Genomic DNA, 17,405 nt, shown 5'->3' on the forward strand with positions numbered 1-17,405 from the left:
CAGAGGGCAGGAAAAAAAGAGGAGAGGTCTGATGGAAAAAAAGAAAGGCCTTGTCATAGTTTTTGAAGGAGAGGTATTATGTTGGGGCCACCTAGTCTTTGTCGGTTTTCTTGAGGGGAGATGGGTATTATGTCGGGGCTGCCAAGCCTTTGCAGTTTTTCTCATGGGGCTGGGTATACCCCTCCCACAAAAAAAAAAACAACGAAAGCTCAGTGGCCCCCATTTTAATGTAAGGGACGCTGAACCTTCTCCATTATTTTTGTGGGAAGTGTCATGTAACATAACAACTCTCACTCCCCATAAGAACAGTGACTGAGGCCTGGCTTAGTATAGGAAGAAATACAGTTCTATTTCTAGTACTCCAGTAATGCATTGTCTAGAGTCCGGTTCTTAGGATATATTTTAGAATTTGTCTGTGTATTTCTAATTCTAATTTGTGATAACTTATTTTGTATTTGGAGAGGGTAATTTTGCATGCGTGAACAAAGTGAACTATTCTTCTAGCACATAGTTTCTGTGTAGGGATCTGTACCATTGTAGCAGCCTAGCTTGTCCTGTTTTCCAATTTGTACCTTCCAATAGGAGTGTTTTTCTCTTCTATGGTAGACTGCAATGTTTACATAGTTGTTCCATTTGACAGATCTCACTGAAATTTAGTAATTTAGTCTTGCTGCAATGCTGCTAATGCTGTCAAACTTCAGTGAGACTGTTCAAGTGGAAGGGTCCCTGACAGGAGTTTTGTATGGTGTGTTGTAGGGGGAAATGCTCTGCAACTGTTATTGGGGGAGAGTGGGGGGTGGGGGGGGTCTGTGAATATAAAATATATATTTACAAAACTGGAGGTGCAGTGTTTATATTGTTCATCTTGCACATACCATGACAAAAATGAATCTCACTTGTAAGTCAGGGGGTGTGATCTCACGCTCTCAAATTTATTGCTAATGTGCATATGTGAGGAGCGGTGTGAGAGTGAGCCGTTAGGGCTGTGACGTAGTTGACATAGCTTCATAGGCGAACCTACGAGCCCTACGCCAACAGCTGGTGAATGTGCCCTGAAGTGGGACAGACTGGAGCTTCATGTATACCAGCAGCCTCCCCCACAAGTTGAACCTTTAGGTTCTGGCAGCTGGCAGAACTTAGGTGGATCCCTAGGGTGATGGGATGAGCAAGAGTCCAGAAACGTGCCAGGGTCAGGACAGACATCAGACTGGAGATACGGGGAGCAGGCCAATGGTCAGGGCAGGCGACAGGCAAGAGTAGTCAGATCCAAAGCAAGAAGTCAGCACCAGGAGATCAGGCCGAAGGATGGACGAGGACAAGAGAGGAGACACTGGATAAGACGGGCTGGGCAAGACAAGGCTGGATGAGACAGACTGGACAAGGCAAGGCTGGAACACCAGAATACTGGAACAACAGGAAAGCAGGAGTAACATGCACTGCTATAAGCAGGAGACCCATTGCTGAGGCAGCATTAGGCAGAACAGGGAAACCTTATATAGTCACAGCTTGCTGATGTCATCAAAGGGCACCACAGGGCTTTTCCTACTGCAAGCCCTTTAAGAGATGATGTGCACCGTGCGCGCATGCCTGTGGAAACCCCAGGGAGCGAAAGAAGCATGGGAGCATTCAGGATGCATTGGAGCCGCATCAGGAGCATAGCAGCATTCAGGTGGCATCAGAGCTGCATCAGGATCTGGAGACCGTTGGCGTGCAGCATCGTTCCTGCCATGCTTAGAGGTTGCTGGGGTGAGTTGGAAAGTGCGGCCGGTTGCAGGTCCTACCCCGCAGCTAGCCAAACATAATACCATCTTAATACTTGCATTATGCTTTAGTTCCCTTCCAGAGCACATATGGTCTATGTAATATAAATATATATATTTTATTTATTAGTCGCCTGGTGAAAAACTAGGTGACTTACAAAATTACACATATACGGCTGGATTTTAAAAGGGTTACGTGCATAAGTTATGCGCGTAACCCTTTTAAAAAAACCCCTGCGCGCGCCGAGCCTATTGTTGTTGCCGTACGGCAATATGGCCATATGGCCGGCGCCATTTTCAAAATGGCGCCGGCCATACGGCAACACGATTCGAGTGCAGGAGGTCGTTCCCGGACCACCGCTGGACTTTTGGCAAGTCTTGTGGGGGTCAGGAGGCCCCCCCAAGCTGGCCAAAAGTCCCTGGGGGTCCAGCGGGAGTCCGGGAGCGATCTCCTACGCTCGCGACGTCTGAGGACAGGAACCAAAATGGCGCCGGCGCTACCTTTGACCTGTCATACAGGGCAAAGGTAGCGCCGGCGCCATTTCTATCAAATGCTCCGTGGCCCGAGAGTGGAACATCACACCGGGACCCACCCACTGGACCCCAGGTAATTTAAGACATTTTGGGGGGGTTCGGGAGGGTGGGGGATTTATTTTAAAGGGTCGGGGTGGGTTTTAGGGTTTTTTTAGTGTGCTCGAGAGTGGAAGATCACACCGGGACCCCCCCCCCCCCCACTGGACCCCAGGTAATTTAAGACATTTTGGGGGGGTTCGGGAGGGTGGGGGATTTATTTTAAAGGGTCGGGGTGGGTTTTAGGGTTGTTTTAGTGTGCCGGTTTTCCCGCCCTCCCCCGATTTACGATTTACACGATATTTAACAAAACAAAACTGCGACGATCCGATTCCCTCCCCCCCCCCCCCCCCCCCCAGCCGAAATCGATCGTTAAGACGATCGATCACACGATTCACATCTCTAATATTTTATACGATATGCAATGGGTAGCCAATGAAAGCCTGCCAGTATTGGAAAATGTGTTCCTGAATGTTATTCCCATTGATTAGTCTAGTGGCAGTATTATGTAGGGTTTGTAGAGACTTAACATGAAATCTGGCAGGTCAATAATTAAAGAATTACAGTAATCCAATAAAGGTCAGATGAAAGCCTGCATCACTGTGCGGAAATCTGATGGCACGAAATTCAGTTCAAGGCCTTATAAAACTCTTACAGGTAGATTTTAAAAGTGTTGCTCGTGCAAAACAGCCCCATACATGCATATGTGGGCCACGCACAAGTAACACAAATTTTAAGAAGCCGGGAAATATGTACATAATGAATAAGGAGACAGAAAAAGGTATTCGGGGTAGTGGCAACACACACCATGTTGAGAGAAAGAGAGTGAGAGATAGAGAGAGAGAACCTCTGTATAGAGTCAATATGATATGCTATATATATATATATATACAAACACACCACTGTAAGAAGGGACACTTTCAACACAGGGCAGATTACATACACAGTCAGAGAATTAACTGCACATTTGCTATTACCAATGAATTTCTATCATTTGAATCAATGAAAGGTACCAATGAGAGGAGTTGATGATTTGTACAATGCAGTCTCTAGCCAGCAAGTCCTCTGACTGTGTATGTAAAACCATCCCCCTCATACCCGCCCTGAGTTCAAAGTGTCCACTCTTACCATGGTGTATATATAGCATGTCATATTGACTCTCACTCTCTCATATGCATGTAAAGGCTCCACACATGATATAAAAATCAACCTGCCCTGAAAATCTGGAGCCAGTTGGCAACCCTACAGATAATGAACTCTCAAAAAGAATTGTATCCAGAAAACTAGAGGTACAATAATAATTTCTGGTTACTAAACCTGAAATACAATAAAAAGCTTAATAACCAGTTTCTAATGGAAGCACAACTTAAAACCAGAATAAAAAGTATCAAAACATGCATGGCTGCAGTTAAAATAGAAAGAATCTGGCTAAAATGCCAGGCTTTCATTTTCTTCCAAAATGCCAAATAGTCCCACTCAATATATATTTGAAATGGGACTTCATTTCATAACTTCAGGCACAGAAAGTTAATGACTTTTTTTCTTGTTTCAGCTAATCATACTTTTGAGATTGCTGGGGCTGAAAGCAATGCTTGCTGTGAAGAACTTTGTATTCTTGTGGGACAATATTTAATCAACAACTCTGATAGAAATTTTGGGCCCTTTGGATTTAAAGCCTTTGACTCTTTCTTGTCAGACAGGCAACAGACACTGGAATCTCGTTTCTTGGAGTTATGATCTTTACCTTGAGGGACACCACTGTCACGCATTTTTTTTTTTTTTTTTTTTTGCAGCCTCTGGGTACTATTATTAGGAATCTAGTATTTACTGGATTATAGCTATGCAGATGACATTCTTTTTTTCCAATGATTATTTTGTTGGAAAGTACATGCCAGAATCTGAATGAAGCCTTATTAGTGGTTAGCAATTGGATGCAAGTGAGCAGGTTAAAACTCAACCCAGATAAAACTAATGTCAAGATAACACCATGTCAGAACGTTCATAGCTTGGGAATCATCCTAGTCTCTGCATTATCAATGGAAGATCACATTAACAAATATATTAAAAAGACATTTGACAACTTGCTATTGGTTAGAAAACTGCATCCACTTAAGAACATAAGAAATTGCCATGCTGGGTCAGACCAACGGTCCATCAAGCCCAGCATCCTGTTTGCAAGAGAGGCCAAACCAGGCCACAAGAACCTGGCAATTACCCAAACACTAAGAAAATCCCATGTTACTGATCAATTAATAGCAGTGGCTATTCCCTAAGTAAACTTGATTAATAGCAATTAATGGACTTCTCCTCCAAGAACTTATCCAAACCTTTTTTGAATCCAGCTACACTAACTGCACTAACCACATCCTCTGGCAACAAATTCCAGAGCTTTATTGTGTGTTGAGTGAAAAAGAATTTTCTCCGATTAGTCTTAAATGTGCTACTTGCTAACTTGCTAAATGCCCCCTAGTCCTTCTATTATTCGAAAGTGTAAATAACTGAGTCGCATCTACTCTTTCAAGACCTCTCATGATCTTAAAGACCTCTATAATATCCCCCCTCAGCCGTCTCTTCTCCAAGCTGAACAGCCCTAACCTCTTCAGCCTTTCCTCATAGGGGAGCTGTTCCATCCCCTTTATCATTTTGGTTGCCCTTCTCTGTATGTCTCTCCCCTTTCTAGATCATTACAAAATAAGTTGAACAACACTGGTCCCACAACAGATCCTTGGGGCACCTTTTTGTACAAAAACACCCCTGACCATGAGACAACATCTCCTATCCCATGGCTTTTTAGTTTTCTCATAAGGGACTGTATCATATGCCTTCTGGAAATCCGGCTCCCCCCTATCCACCTTTACATCATTCTGATCTCAGATTAGTGATGCAGGCAGTGGTCTTTTCCCTCTTAATTATTGCAAGGTAGTGTATTCAAGGCATCCCACAAAATCACTTGCCTGGTTGCAATTAGTACAAAACAACGCTGCTAAGATCATCACTGTACGAAAAAGATGGGACAAGACCACACAGTTTCTGGTTGCTCAACCGGTGCAGGCGGCCAGAGGCACCCACGCTCTTATTTATACCATTCTCCCATTTGTTGAATGAAGACACCACCACACAGGTAATTTGAGAAAATCTATTTTGTTATGTGGAAAATGTGTAGCTTCAGCATAACCATCACCAAAACATACACTGAAACCCATAATACTCCAAATCCATGTGGTGCCCTCTTACCTGGTTCTATGTGCTGCCATGGAGAAGCAGCCAGGACACTAAATGTAGTCACTGTTGAGGCAGCCTCCGTAACATGGCTGCCAGTGGTTACTGAGGTGGAGACTGTTTGAGACATCCGCAACATGGCTGTTCCCCTGTGCCGTTGTCACTGCACTATGTGGCTAACTTTGTGAGAGCACGTGACTTTAGGAGCCAATAGACTGAGGAGATGGGATCTGAAGGACTGGGGCTCTCTGGCAAAATTTTCAGTTAAGAAGGAGAAAGAGAAGCAGGAGAGTTCTATGCAGAGAGCCAGAGTGCAGTCTGCAAAAGAGAGCGGCAGGAAGGAAGCCAAGAGAGAGAAGTTTTGTCCTGGAAGCTGAGAAACCAGCAGGACGAGAGAAGGGTTGTGGGTAGGCTTGGAGATCTCCAGGAAATACGCAACCTTGGAACTCAGTCTTCCGCAGAGAAAGACAGAGAGATGAGTAAAGCAAACTTTCAAAGAGAGATGCTGAGAAGAAAAGTGTTTCTTTCAACTTTGCTGCTGTAGCTGCTCAGCCCAGACTGAGAAACAACTCTCTCTGTGTGTAGCCTGCTGAAACACAAGCTGCTGTGTCAGGCACTCTAGAGACAGGTCTCCATGATCAGCACTTGTCTGAGTGGTTTGCCCTGGTGGCTGTACAGACAAAATAAAGCATCGAGGTTTTTCCCAGGGAGATAAACCAATGTGACAGGCATAGCCCTCACCCAATGTGTATCTACAGTCTACCTGCAAGCTGGTCCCCAAATATGTGCACAGGACTGGGGAGTTTTGCGATAACTCCACTACTCCCCAGAATACCTACTGCCCACCCCAGGAATGCCCCTGACATATCTGGAAAAAGTCTAGCTGGATAAAGTTATCCAGGCTTCAATTTAGCCGGATAAGTCGCTGAGTATTTAATATCTACCCCATTTTATTTTTTTTTCAGTATGTTGCTGGTTTACAGGGTCAGTTCCCCTCAGAAATCTATTCATAGCGGAGGGATGCATTACTAGACAAGCCACATGTTGCGATCCCTCATGTAGCTGCGCTACAGGGGGCATCTTACCTTCTCTTCTGGAGGCAGCTCCGCAGCCAGGGCCTCGCCTGCAAACTATCCAGGACTTGCTCCAGGGCCTGGGAGGCCTCGCTGTTCTTGAGGCCTGCCTGTGGCTTGCTTGGCTCTGCTTGGACTTCCTGGTTTGGCCACGCCCTTCTCCCTAGGGGCCGGCCTGCGGCAGTCCTCCTCAGTTATAGGGCCAGTGAGAGGCAGTCCAGGTGAACTCCTTCCAGGGAGTTGCCTCCATACAGCAGTATAAAAGGACTTTCACTTCAGTTCCTGTTTGCCTTCAGATTGAGTCTCACAGTCGTCTGTGCCTCGATCCAGGCCCTCCATGGTCTTGCTTGTCTTGACAGCTCCCTGTCCTGTGTCTCTGCCTGTTTCCTTGATGTTGGTTCCAGATGTTCCTAGATATTTGTTCCTGTTCCAGTTCCTGATGTTTCAACCTGCTTTAGGCTGCCAGGAGTGCAGTAACCCTCCTCTTCCCTGTGCTCGTCCCGCTCCTGCGGCTGTAGGACAGGGTGATCCGTGACCAGTCCAGCCGTGCTGGCTGTGTAGGGCGCCCTGAAAGACAGTGCCAATGTCTTCCTTCCCAGCTCCCGTCTGTGATGTCTTCGCTTCAGCCCTCATCTGTGATGTCTTCAGTGTTCTAAGGACTCTGCCCTCGTCCTCTGTCCGGCCTGCTGCCCAATGCCGTTACCCAGCGGCAGGTCCGAAAGGGCTTGGAACAGTCGGAGGACTGTTCATCAATCAACATTGCGTTGTTGGTTGTCTTGGGCGTGCAGGTCCGGCTGAGGGTCAGACTCTGTTCTCTATTCCTGCTTCAGTTCCTGCCTGGTTCTCCATGCTCGCACCGGCTCACCTCCCACGGTGGGGCTTGGGGCTCCTCCCTGGGTCTTGCCGTGGCCCAAGGGCTCACCTCACCTGCTTTAGAGGCGACCGCGCTCCTCGCGCCTGCAACAGAATCCGAAAGGCCTCCAAGCCCTCGGTTCGTCAGTGACGTGGAGGACGCGCCCGCAACACCACACCCCTGGGTGGGGCTATATCCATATTAACAATAGCACTACCAACATATTGCCCTTGCTTAAAAACAAGCTTGCGGGAGTGGACTAGCACTAGTATGTACAGTATATCAATGTGCCACACTGCTCAATCAGTGTTGTCTGAACTCTGCCTTAGAAGGGGTCCTGCCACTTTTCAAATTATTTTTATCCCATTGATTTTCCAGCTGTTACCTTGTTCCATTAAGTACTGGGGGGGAGGGGGTCGACTTTCCGGTGGTGAAATCCCATTCTCTGATGTCAAAGTAGAGAATCGCCCTGCATTTGCGCCAGTTCCTCTTACATTGCAATTGCACTCTTCATGGCGATTCATCGGTCCCCACATTCGAAAATGTTACACTGCCTGCTTCCAGTGTGTGTCCTATGCTGGCCATCTTCACCATTATGCTGCAATGGAGCCAACCCTCTTCCGCCCCTCCCACGCTCACTCACTGGCTGCGTGGGCAGGAAGAATTCCAGCTAGCCCAGGAGAGGGCTCGTGGGGCAAGACTCAGCATTTTGTGCTATGGGCTGGCCCACCTCCACTTTTCCATACCTGCAACCCATCCGCCCATACTCTTCAGTCTGGAGCTACGCCTCCCCCTGCCATCTGTCCTCGGCCTACCCATCCTCCTTTCTCACTTACTTCCCTTCCCCTCCCCATGTCTTGGGTGTCCTGCCCCTCCGATGCCTGTGTCCTACGTCCTTAAAGAAAGGGACTGGTCACGGGGATCTTTGTACTGGTTACCAATTACACTCCATATGCACTTTCAAATCCTTTCCATTTCATCTAGAGTGCTGAAGGGCTTTGCCCCAAACCACTTAAGCCAGTCGCACTGAACAATGTTTCCCACGACAGTCTCTATGTTATAATCAAAAACACCATCTGGCTTTAACTTCTGTACAAAACGTAAGGCTTACCAGCTCACAGAAAAGACCATTTACTGGCAAGGCTACACTAGTTGTGGAATCTGTTGCCAGTTGACATAAGACTTGAATGTTAAAACTTTACACTATCGCTCTTTGATTGGCTGATTGGTCTGACTCTTTTGGAGTTATAACCCTCATTTTTGTGCTGTACCCTCTTGACATGGCATTTATACTTTGTTTATTCTTTGTTTAATTAATGTACTCAGGTCTAGCCTTTGGGTTATGGTTATTACCACTTGATTCTGTGTACTGGGCTATGTCTGAATGTTAATAGGTGGTGCATTGGTATGAGCCATTGGATTGGATCTAAATGTTAATGGCTTGGGTGCTTATTTTATTGTTTACTGTGGGTTTATTATCTTAGGTGTGCAGACCTAACTCAGGTACATGAGGTTTTATTATGACTGTAACCTTGAAGCAGGACTATTTTTACATTGTAGCTTCGGTTGACGTGCACTAGCTGTTTTAGTGATGGTAGAGTAACAGTTTTAATGAGGAATGGTTTTCTACGAGACATACCATATTGCTGTGGTAATCAGCTTTGAACATGGAAAGTTCTTGTAAAAATGGAATAGAAATTAAATTATAAATCTGGTCACCTCAATCGTTGTTCCCTTTTCTGGATGATTTATGAATATGGTAACCAACATTGGCCCTAGTACAAATCCCCAGGGCACACCATTATTTACCTTTCTCCATCAGGTAAATTATTTAGTCACATTCTCCATTTCCTCTCTTTTAACCAGATGTAGACATAGGCCACTGCCTCCAGGCCAAATTTTGATAGGCGCCGGAGCGTTACCTCTGCCATGCCTCTGTTCAGGCTTCCCTCTGAGTCTCTTGTTACCTACAGCAGCAGTGCCCCCGAACCAGTGGCAGTAGCCGCAACAAAAACTTTAAAAAGGAAGTTCAGCAGGGGGGCATCTGAGCTCTGAAGACCCTGTGGTGGCCCCGCTCTTCCCCCCCCCCCAGGGGCTTCTTGTTACTATGAAGATCCATGCTGGGGCGGGGCTACCCCAAGGCCTTACGATTGCAACAGGTGGCTCGGAGGCCCCGAACCGCATTTCCTTATTGAAGTGGTTGTTACTGCTGCTTCTGGATCAGGGCACCACCATTTAGTTAATGAGTGGCTGTGGGGTAAGGGGGAGAACCGGAGAGGTGAGGTTCCGGGTAAGGGTAAGCTAGTGCCCCCTCACCTTCCTCACTTTGCCCCATATTTATGATGACTTTGAGGAGATGGGACAGGAGTCGACCCCCACCCCCATTGGCTGTGGGTGCCGAAATTTAAGTCCAGTCCTGTACCAATCCACAATGAGACACTGAATCCTATCTCATAACTTTTTCATTTCTTTAGGAATGTCTCATGAAGGACTTTGTCAAATGCCTTCTGAAAGGACAGACATACTTTATAGACCTTATCCACAAGTTTGAAAAACAGTAAGTCCATGTTGGCTCTTCTTTATGAAACCATGTGTATCCATATGGTCAGTAATATTATTTTTAGGAGTAGTTTCTACCATTTTGCCCAGCACTGATGTCAGGCTCACTGGTCTATAGTTTCCTGGGTCACTCCTGGAGCCCTTTCTATGTTTTCCAACATATAGAATGTTGGCAAGCATTGTGTAAAAGGGATCAATGACCACCTGTCTGTCTGTCTGGAGGCACAACTCCTCTCCAAAGCAGGGACGGAAATTCACCAAATCCGGCATGCAGGAACAAAATGTGACTATCTTGGATTAATTTGAAAACCAGATTGTGGAGACGTAGTACACAGGACAATGCAGACGGCCAGGATCTCCACTGCTGGCGCAATAGATTGACTGAAACATACTCTGTTGAATGAGTATGATAAAAGGCAGATTAAAAGGTACTGGGAGCAACAGTAAAGGAGAGAAAATCTGAAATTTGCTGATCTGTGGTATGTTCCACGACGTTATAAAGAAATGAAAGTAGTGAATAGGGTTGTATTTAACAAGGACATGAGGGTCAAGAGAGGGTTTCAGCAGTTTAGGAAACATGGAAACTATCTTGAAAGTTGAGAAAGATACCAAAGAACAGATAAGTTGAAAATAGCTTGGATAGAAAGGAGGAATACTTTAAATCCCTCTGATACTCCTTATGACCTTGGGTAAGTTACTTTACCCTCCACTGCCTTAGGTGGAGGGTAAAGTTCCTGAATCACTGTGATGTGAAGTGTTACAATAGATGGCATATACATTTTTTTAAAAATTACTTTTAGATTAGCAAGGAGAATAGGTATGGATTGACGACCACTGGGGGAAGTGAGTTGGAAAATAAAATGTCAGCATGATCATCCTCTAAGAGGGGATAGAAGAAAGCTAGTGTGACAGCAGGAGGATTGTAGTGGAAGGGGCAGTAGCAGGGTAGAATGGAAAACAGGTCACTTGTGTTTCTAGAATATTGGTGAAAGGAAGAGTAGAGGAACAGAGAAAGGAATTAAAGATGTTAAGGAGACAGTAGTAATTAGATCTCACTGCTGAGGGAATGGCCAAGAAAGCAAAGTAGAAATCCAATAAAAACAGCAATATTCAACTGGTCCCATGATTTGCCCCAGTGTCCTTCGGCTTGTCAAAGTGGGTGGTCTTGGGAAAGAAGGTAGGGCATAGAGCCAGGGCCGAGAAGGAGACAATTTCGGTTTAGAGATTAGCACGGCACATAAGGAAGAGAAAATCCTGAAAAGTACTGACTTAAGACTTTTGAATTGGTTTCTTTTCAAAACATTGTTATTCTGTGTCAGCACCTTTCCTCACAAGCAGGTCTTTCGACCTGAAACAAGGCACTTTATAGTTCCTGCTCAGGACCTTCTATGTGGCTAATGAGTTTTCATAACAGCACATATAAAAAAAAAAACGAGAGAGAACACCTGCATTTTAAGATGCACGCGAGATAACATGAAAATGTGGCTCACAGCACTGCCAGTGGGACTCTGAGTAATAAAGGCAGTTTACCACTGCCTAACTACACACAGCTGAAAATGCTCCTTCCATATGGATAGCTGTATTGCTAGGAAACCACAAAGCAACAGCCAGCTCTAGCTGGTTCACCTCCATTTCTCATTTTGGTCCAGATGTGCTAAGCCAGGGGCGGCTAACTCTGCTCCTCAAGAGCTATGAGCAAGTCAGGTTGTCCGAATAGCCACAATGAATATGCATGAGATAGGTGTGCACGAAAATCTATCTCGTGCATATTCATGATGCACATCCTGAGAATCGGGTCCGTTTATGGCTCTTGAGGACCGGAGCTGGCCACCCCATACTAAGCCTTTTTTTCCATAGAAATAGGCAGGGCAATTTTCAGAAGGAATTATCCAGGCAAATTGAGCTATCTTGAAAACTGCCCAGCACTTGCCTGGCTAAAAGCATGGATGAATAAGACACACACTTTTAGTTGGGTAAAAAGTAGGCAATTCTGGGAGTGAGTTTAGGTTGTGAGAGGAAATTAATGCACTTAGATTACATTTTCAAATCTATGTGCATTATTTTCAAGGGAGAAAGCATGTGCCAATTTCTGTGGGTACTTTTTCAAAGGGAAATAATGCTTATAGTTTCCCTTTCAGAAATGGTGCAAGTAAAAGTAGCCACAGGCTTTGCATCAGTACATCCACTTTTGAAAATTGCCCCCAAAATAGGAAAATGCATTTAGTATATCTGATTTATGCAGAAACTCCCTAGGCCCTGATAATATATCACAGCAAGGAAAGCCACATGTGCACCTGTGGACGGCTCAGAGGGGGTGAGATGTTCCACCAGAACCTCCTCCGTGGCAGGGCTGGCCTGGACTCGTCTGCCCTTGCCACCCTGCAGATTTTTAAACCCGATTCCTGGTCAGAGCCCCTCCCCCTGTCTTATCATCAACAGCAGCCTCTATTTCAGAGACTCCTCAGGATATGGAAGCGAGTTTAATTTTTGGATGTTATTATTTCAGTTTTGCAGTGTAGTCTACCTCAGCTCTCTAGTGAAAGCAGGGATGGCTAAGACTTTCGTAGGGATGTTATACTGAGATGTTTTGTATTTATATTTATTATGATGATGTAAATGTATGATCTATATTGTTATGTTACATTTAGATGCTGTAACACACATTGGGTGTGGGTTTCGCCCACAGAAACTGAAATTACATTACATCTCAATTCTCCTGGGACACCAGCAGCAAAATTTGAAGTATGCTAATAGCCGGTCCTTTGCTAATCGCAACCAAATCTTTTTGGCCTGATTTTAACATAACTGTCCTCTAGTTACTTTCTGCTACTTTAAGCTTACATTTCTTTTTCTTTTTTTTTCTGCAAGATGTACAAATGTAGTGTAGCACAAGGGAACCAGTGTAATATCTCTGCTAAACAAGAAAATAGAAAGAAGGGAAATCTTTTTTAAATTACAAAAACTCCCTCTCAGTAAATGTATTTTCAGGTAGGAGTATGGAGGCCCCTCAGGGCTGCTAAAAGCGTGCAATAAAGATGTCTTTTTAAGTATCCGCCCTGCACACCAAACCAGCACTTGCTACAGTTAGATGTGTATATTAAAGCCCATACGCTCGGGTGTGGTAATTATCTCTCTTCTCGCAGGCCTGTATTTTTAAACAGGCAAAATTACAGCCTGAAGAAAACTTCACAGAGGGAGCTCTTTCATTTGGACTTCTCCGCGTAATGGACCCCAGCTGCAACTGAAAAAAAAAACCAGAGCCTCAAGTTAGTGTTTGCCCCGAACCATTGCGGGACGGGACTTCTGCTTCTGATTTCTAGCATATGTGCGCTGCTAGTCTGGAGCGGCCACAGCACACCAGTTACTCTGAAGGGGAATTATTCTGTGCCCCTAACATGAGATAACAGGGATCTTAATCAGGAGGAGTGAAACCTGATGTCAGTACCCAAATGTCACAAAGTTAACTACACAAGACAGACCTTTGAACTCCAAAGCAGCATTTTATAATATTTTTCCTGCTCCTAGTGTCTGGGCTACATAATGCATTACAAATGCTTAGATTTTTCAAATCTTATTAAGCATAACAAAGCCAGCTCTGTGTATGCTCTATGAAGAAAAACAGGTGTCTCCCTATGCAACAGTGCAAAAATATTGGGTAAACTTTTAAGCATGAGCTGTGTCATCGCTTTCTTCATTTAGTATCAGCAGTTTGAGGGTTTTTGGGGTTTTTTTGCTTATTTTGTCTAATGTTGACTCCCCTGGGCCTGATTTTAAAAAGCAATTACACACGTAAAACTGGGTTTTACTCAAGTAAATGCACTTTACTTGAGTAAAACCCAGTTAGCCGGATAACTTGTCCCGGATATTCAGTGGGAGAAATGTCCCACTAAATATCCCCAATTAAAGTTATCCGACTAACCATAGCCGGATAACTTTAAACATAACCGGATATTCTTTTGAATATCGCCAGTTATGTATAAAGTTATTCGGCTGTGGATGGCCATATAACTTTAGAATTAACCGGCTAAATTCAAAAGAATATAACCGGTTAAGTTGCACTCCAGTTAAAAATTTTTAAAAAACTCACATCGTGGACCGTCCCACACCTCCCTCCCTCCTATGGAGCTGAACTTGCCACCTCCTCTCAAAACGACCCATTTCATGTTTAAAAAACAATTATTGGGTCCCAGAATCCCCCTTACCCCACCGCCTGGCTCCCACTCTCCCTTTTATTCTTTTTCAGCACATCTCATGGGCTACAGGTCCCCCCCCCAACGCCTACCCCAACTCTTTCCCTTCTACGCCCCTGTCCCATACCTTTATTTGTAGCTGGTCTCCCGTGTCGCGCTAGCCTCCTACTGTGATCCAGGACCGGCACTTCTGCTGGCGCTTCTGCCGTTGCTAGGCTAATGTTATTTATTTTAATAACAAAATACATAAAAACAATATAATCTAAGTCAAAAACAAACAGAATAAACCACAGACACAATTCAAGGTCATTCAAAAAGCCTCTCCGAAAAGAAAGGCTTTTAACAACTTTCTAAAAGTCTTCGGGTCATCTACAGAACGTAAATCATCCAGTAAATCATTCCAGAGTCTTGGCCCTATTACTGAGAGTGCTCGATTTTTGGGATCCTCCAATCAAGCTTCCTTTGATGGGATCTTTAAAGGATGCTCTGCAGTCGATCATAAAACACGGGTGCAATGCTACCATTTAAAAAAGCTGTGATATGGTGAGCTTGGGTGGACATGTAATCCTAAGCTCCGAGTGCCATACCCCATTCTTCTACATATGTTTGGACTTTCATCAGCCTTTTTGGTATCTGAAATGCAGACATCTCACATTGTAATAGCTTATGGACAAATATATTTTGAGGTCTCCCAGGTGATGACTAGAAGGTTAGCAAAAAAGAATAAAGAAAAGTCCTAACTATGGGCCAGAGTTTTAAAAGGTTACGCGGGCCGGGCCTATTTTAAAAAGGCCCGGCGACGCGTGTAAAGCCCCGGAATGCATGTAAATCCCTGGGCTTTACAAAAGGGGCGGGGTGGGGGCAGGGCCAGAGGCTTCCGACAGAGCGGCCATTGCCGCTGTGTTGGAGGATTGTGTATTGGCAGCCTGCTAGAAGGCGCAAAAAATAAGACGTAGGGCTGGGTGGGGGAAGGTTAAGGGAAGGGATGGGAAGGTCAGGTTAGGGGGAGGGAACGGGGGAAGGCAGGGTCGCTTGGGGCGCACAAGGTGCACAATTGTGCATCCCCTTGCGCGTGCTGACCCCAGATTTTATAACATGCACGCGCTTGTGCGCACATGTTATAAAACCGGGCGTACATGTGCGCGTGCCGGGTAGCGCACGCACATGTAGGCCGCGCACATGTAGGCCGCACGCGCTTCTTTTAAAATCTACCCCTATCTGAGGTAAAGAATGCTGCCATGAAAGTTAATGCAATCTATAAATGCTGTGAGGGTGAACAAAGTAGAAGAGATGCCAGATGTCCAATCAAATTGCTTTATTCAAGTGGAGACGAAATACTATGAACAAGCCCGATTCTGGTCTAGTTTCTCCCCCTTACAATTGGGGCTGCCTCAGGGGCTACAATAAATAAATAAATATATAAGACTACATTAAAACCAATAAGAAACATTAAAAACAAGACAACATATAAAATGGTAACATTTTAAATTGAATATGGAATTAATGGTGCAAATCGAAGTAATGTGGATGTACATCCACTATATGCATTGGCAGAAGAACAAATAAAAATTAGTAGAATCCAAAATATATGAAAAATATAAACGAAATCATTCAGAGAACAAATATTGATAAACAGTCAAAGGTTCATAAATTAATTAAAAAGAATAACTGGTATACCTGTATGTGATTGGAGCTCATGAAATTCAGTGATATTGTTATGGCGAGTGATTAATCTGAAGAAAAATGACCAATTCTAAATAAAAAAATTAGAAATAAAAGTTCATAAAAACAAAACGAGTGTACTTGCAAAAAAATGGTGAGCTTGAGGATAGGCAAATGAATGTTTGAGCTTATAGAGGTGTAAAAGGGCTAGTCAAAGGATTAGATGTTATAAAAACAAAGCTGTATAGTAAGTGTCAATAGTTGGGGCATACAATACTAATGGAACGCTAACTCGGATAAATAGACCGGACTAGTACAAGTATAATCCATATCCCTAAAACAAGTGAGATAAATAAGATGACCACAGACTGTATGTGAAGTTAATGCGCCACTGAAAATGCTGAATGAGGCCACGAGGTGGAGCTTACTGCAGTGGTGGTAACTACTTTAATAGCAAATTTGAGGCTCTCTCTGCTCAGATTGCTGATGTAAAACCCTCTATTGAAGATTTTAATTCCCTCCTAAAGATGGTATAAGGTCAGGTGGGAGTAAGAGAGGATGAAGCCATCACCTTTACTACTGAGATATGTAACTTGGAGAAATCTATGGTGGATCATAAAAAAAATATTAAAGAGGACCTACAAAATATGTCACAATGCAACAACTTGAGATTTGTCGGACCATTGGAGGCAATCGGGGATAAAAATCTAGCAGAGATGTTAGAGAAATGGCTGCTGATGGAGTTAGGCCTACCAGACCTTCAAGAGAAAATGATGATCGAATATGCACACAGGCTGGTCAATCCAGCTACAGGGTGAGGTAGGCCACAAATGGTAATAGCTAAGATCCTTCATTATGCCCAGAAAGCTGAGCTGCTGCTGCATAATACCATAAGAAAAAGGCCATTCATTATGAAAATCAGCGTATTCTGATCTTTTAAGACTTTTTAAATCTAGTTTCCATTAGATGGAAAGAATTTGTACCTGTCTGCTCCGCACTGGTTCAGAGATACATTTGATTTGCCCTGCAATACCCAGCAAAGCTAACAGTTTGTTACAATAATTCAATGCAGATATTTGACATCAGAGAAGATGCTGAGACTTTCCTCCAGAATTTACCAACAGGAGATAATTAAAGTGATTATACATACCCTCTGCAATAGTCAGAGCAGTAATTTTATTCAGCTGGAAATGCATTTTTTAACATCTGTGCATGTTGCTTGCAGTATATCATGGGATGCTACAAATAAAGAGGTTGATTTTAATACAAGTGTGTGTGTGCGTGCCTATAAATGTGCATATCGGCATGCGAGCGAGGATACGCCAGAATTTTTAATCATGCGCCCGCTTGCATGCATATATATATATATTTTTTTTAATTTATTGAAGTTTCAGTCTCAATTACATTGAAAACAATGCAAAACAGAAAAAAGGAAGAAAATATCCATCGATATAACATGAATTATACAAATTATATTTAAATTCCAATTTATAAGAATATTGGGAGAACCAGTATTTAA

The 17,405-nt window shown here is 44.1% G+C and overlaps 1 long non-coding RNA gene across 1 annotated transcript in view; it reads right to left on the reverse strand.

Moving 5' to 3' along the window:
* LOC115089306 overlaps positions 1 to 17,405 on the reverse strand; it is a 50,935-nt gene that overhangs the window by 16,167 nt on the left and 17,363 nt on the right. Inside the window, exon 3 of the long non-coding RNA XR_003856059.1 lies at positions 17,037 to 17,125. This is a non-coding gene — a long non-coding RNA (uncharacterized LOC115089306). The remainder of the gene's footprint in view (positions 1 to 17,036; positions 17,126 to 17,405) is intronic.

The sequence above is a fragment of the Rhinatrema bivittatum genome, chromosome 4, assembly GCF_901001135.1.
Source record: "Rhinatrema bivittatum chromosome 4, aRhiBiv1.1, whole genome shotgun sequence".
Lineage (NCBI taxonomy): Eukaryota > Metazoa > Chordata > Amphibia > Gymnophiona > Rhinatrematidae > Rhinatrema > Rhinatrema bivittatum.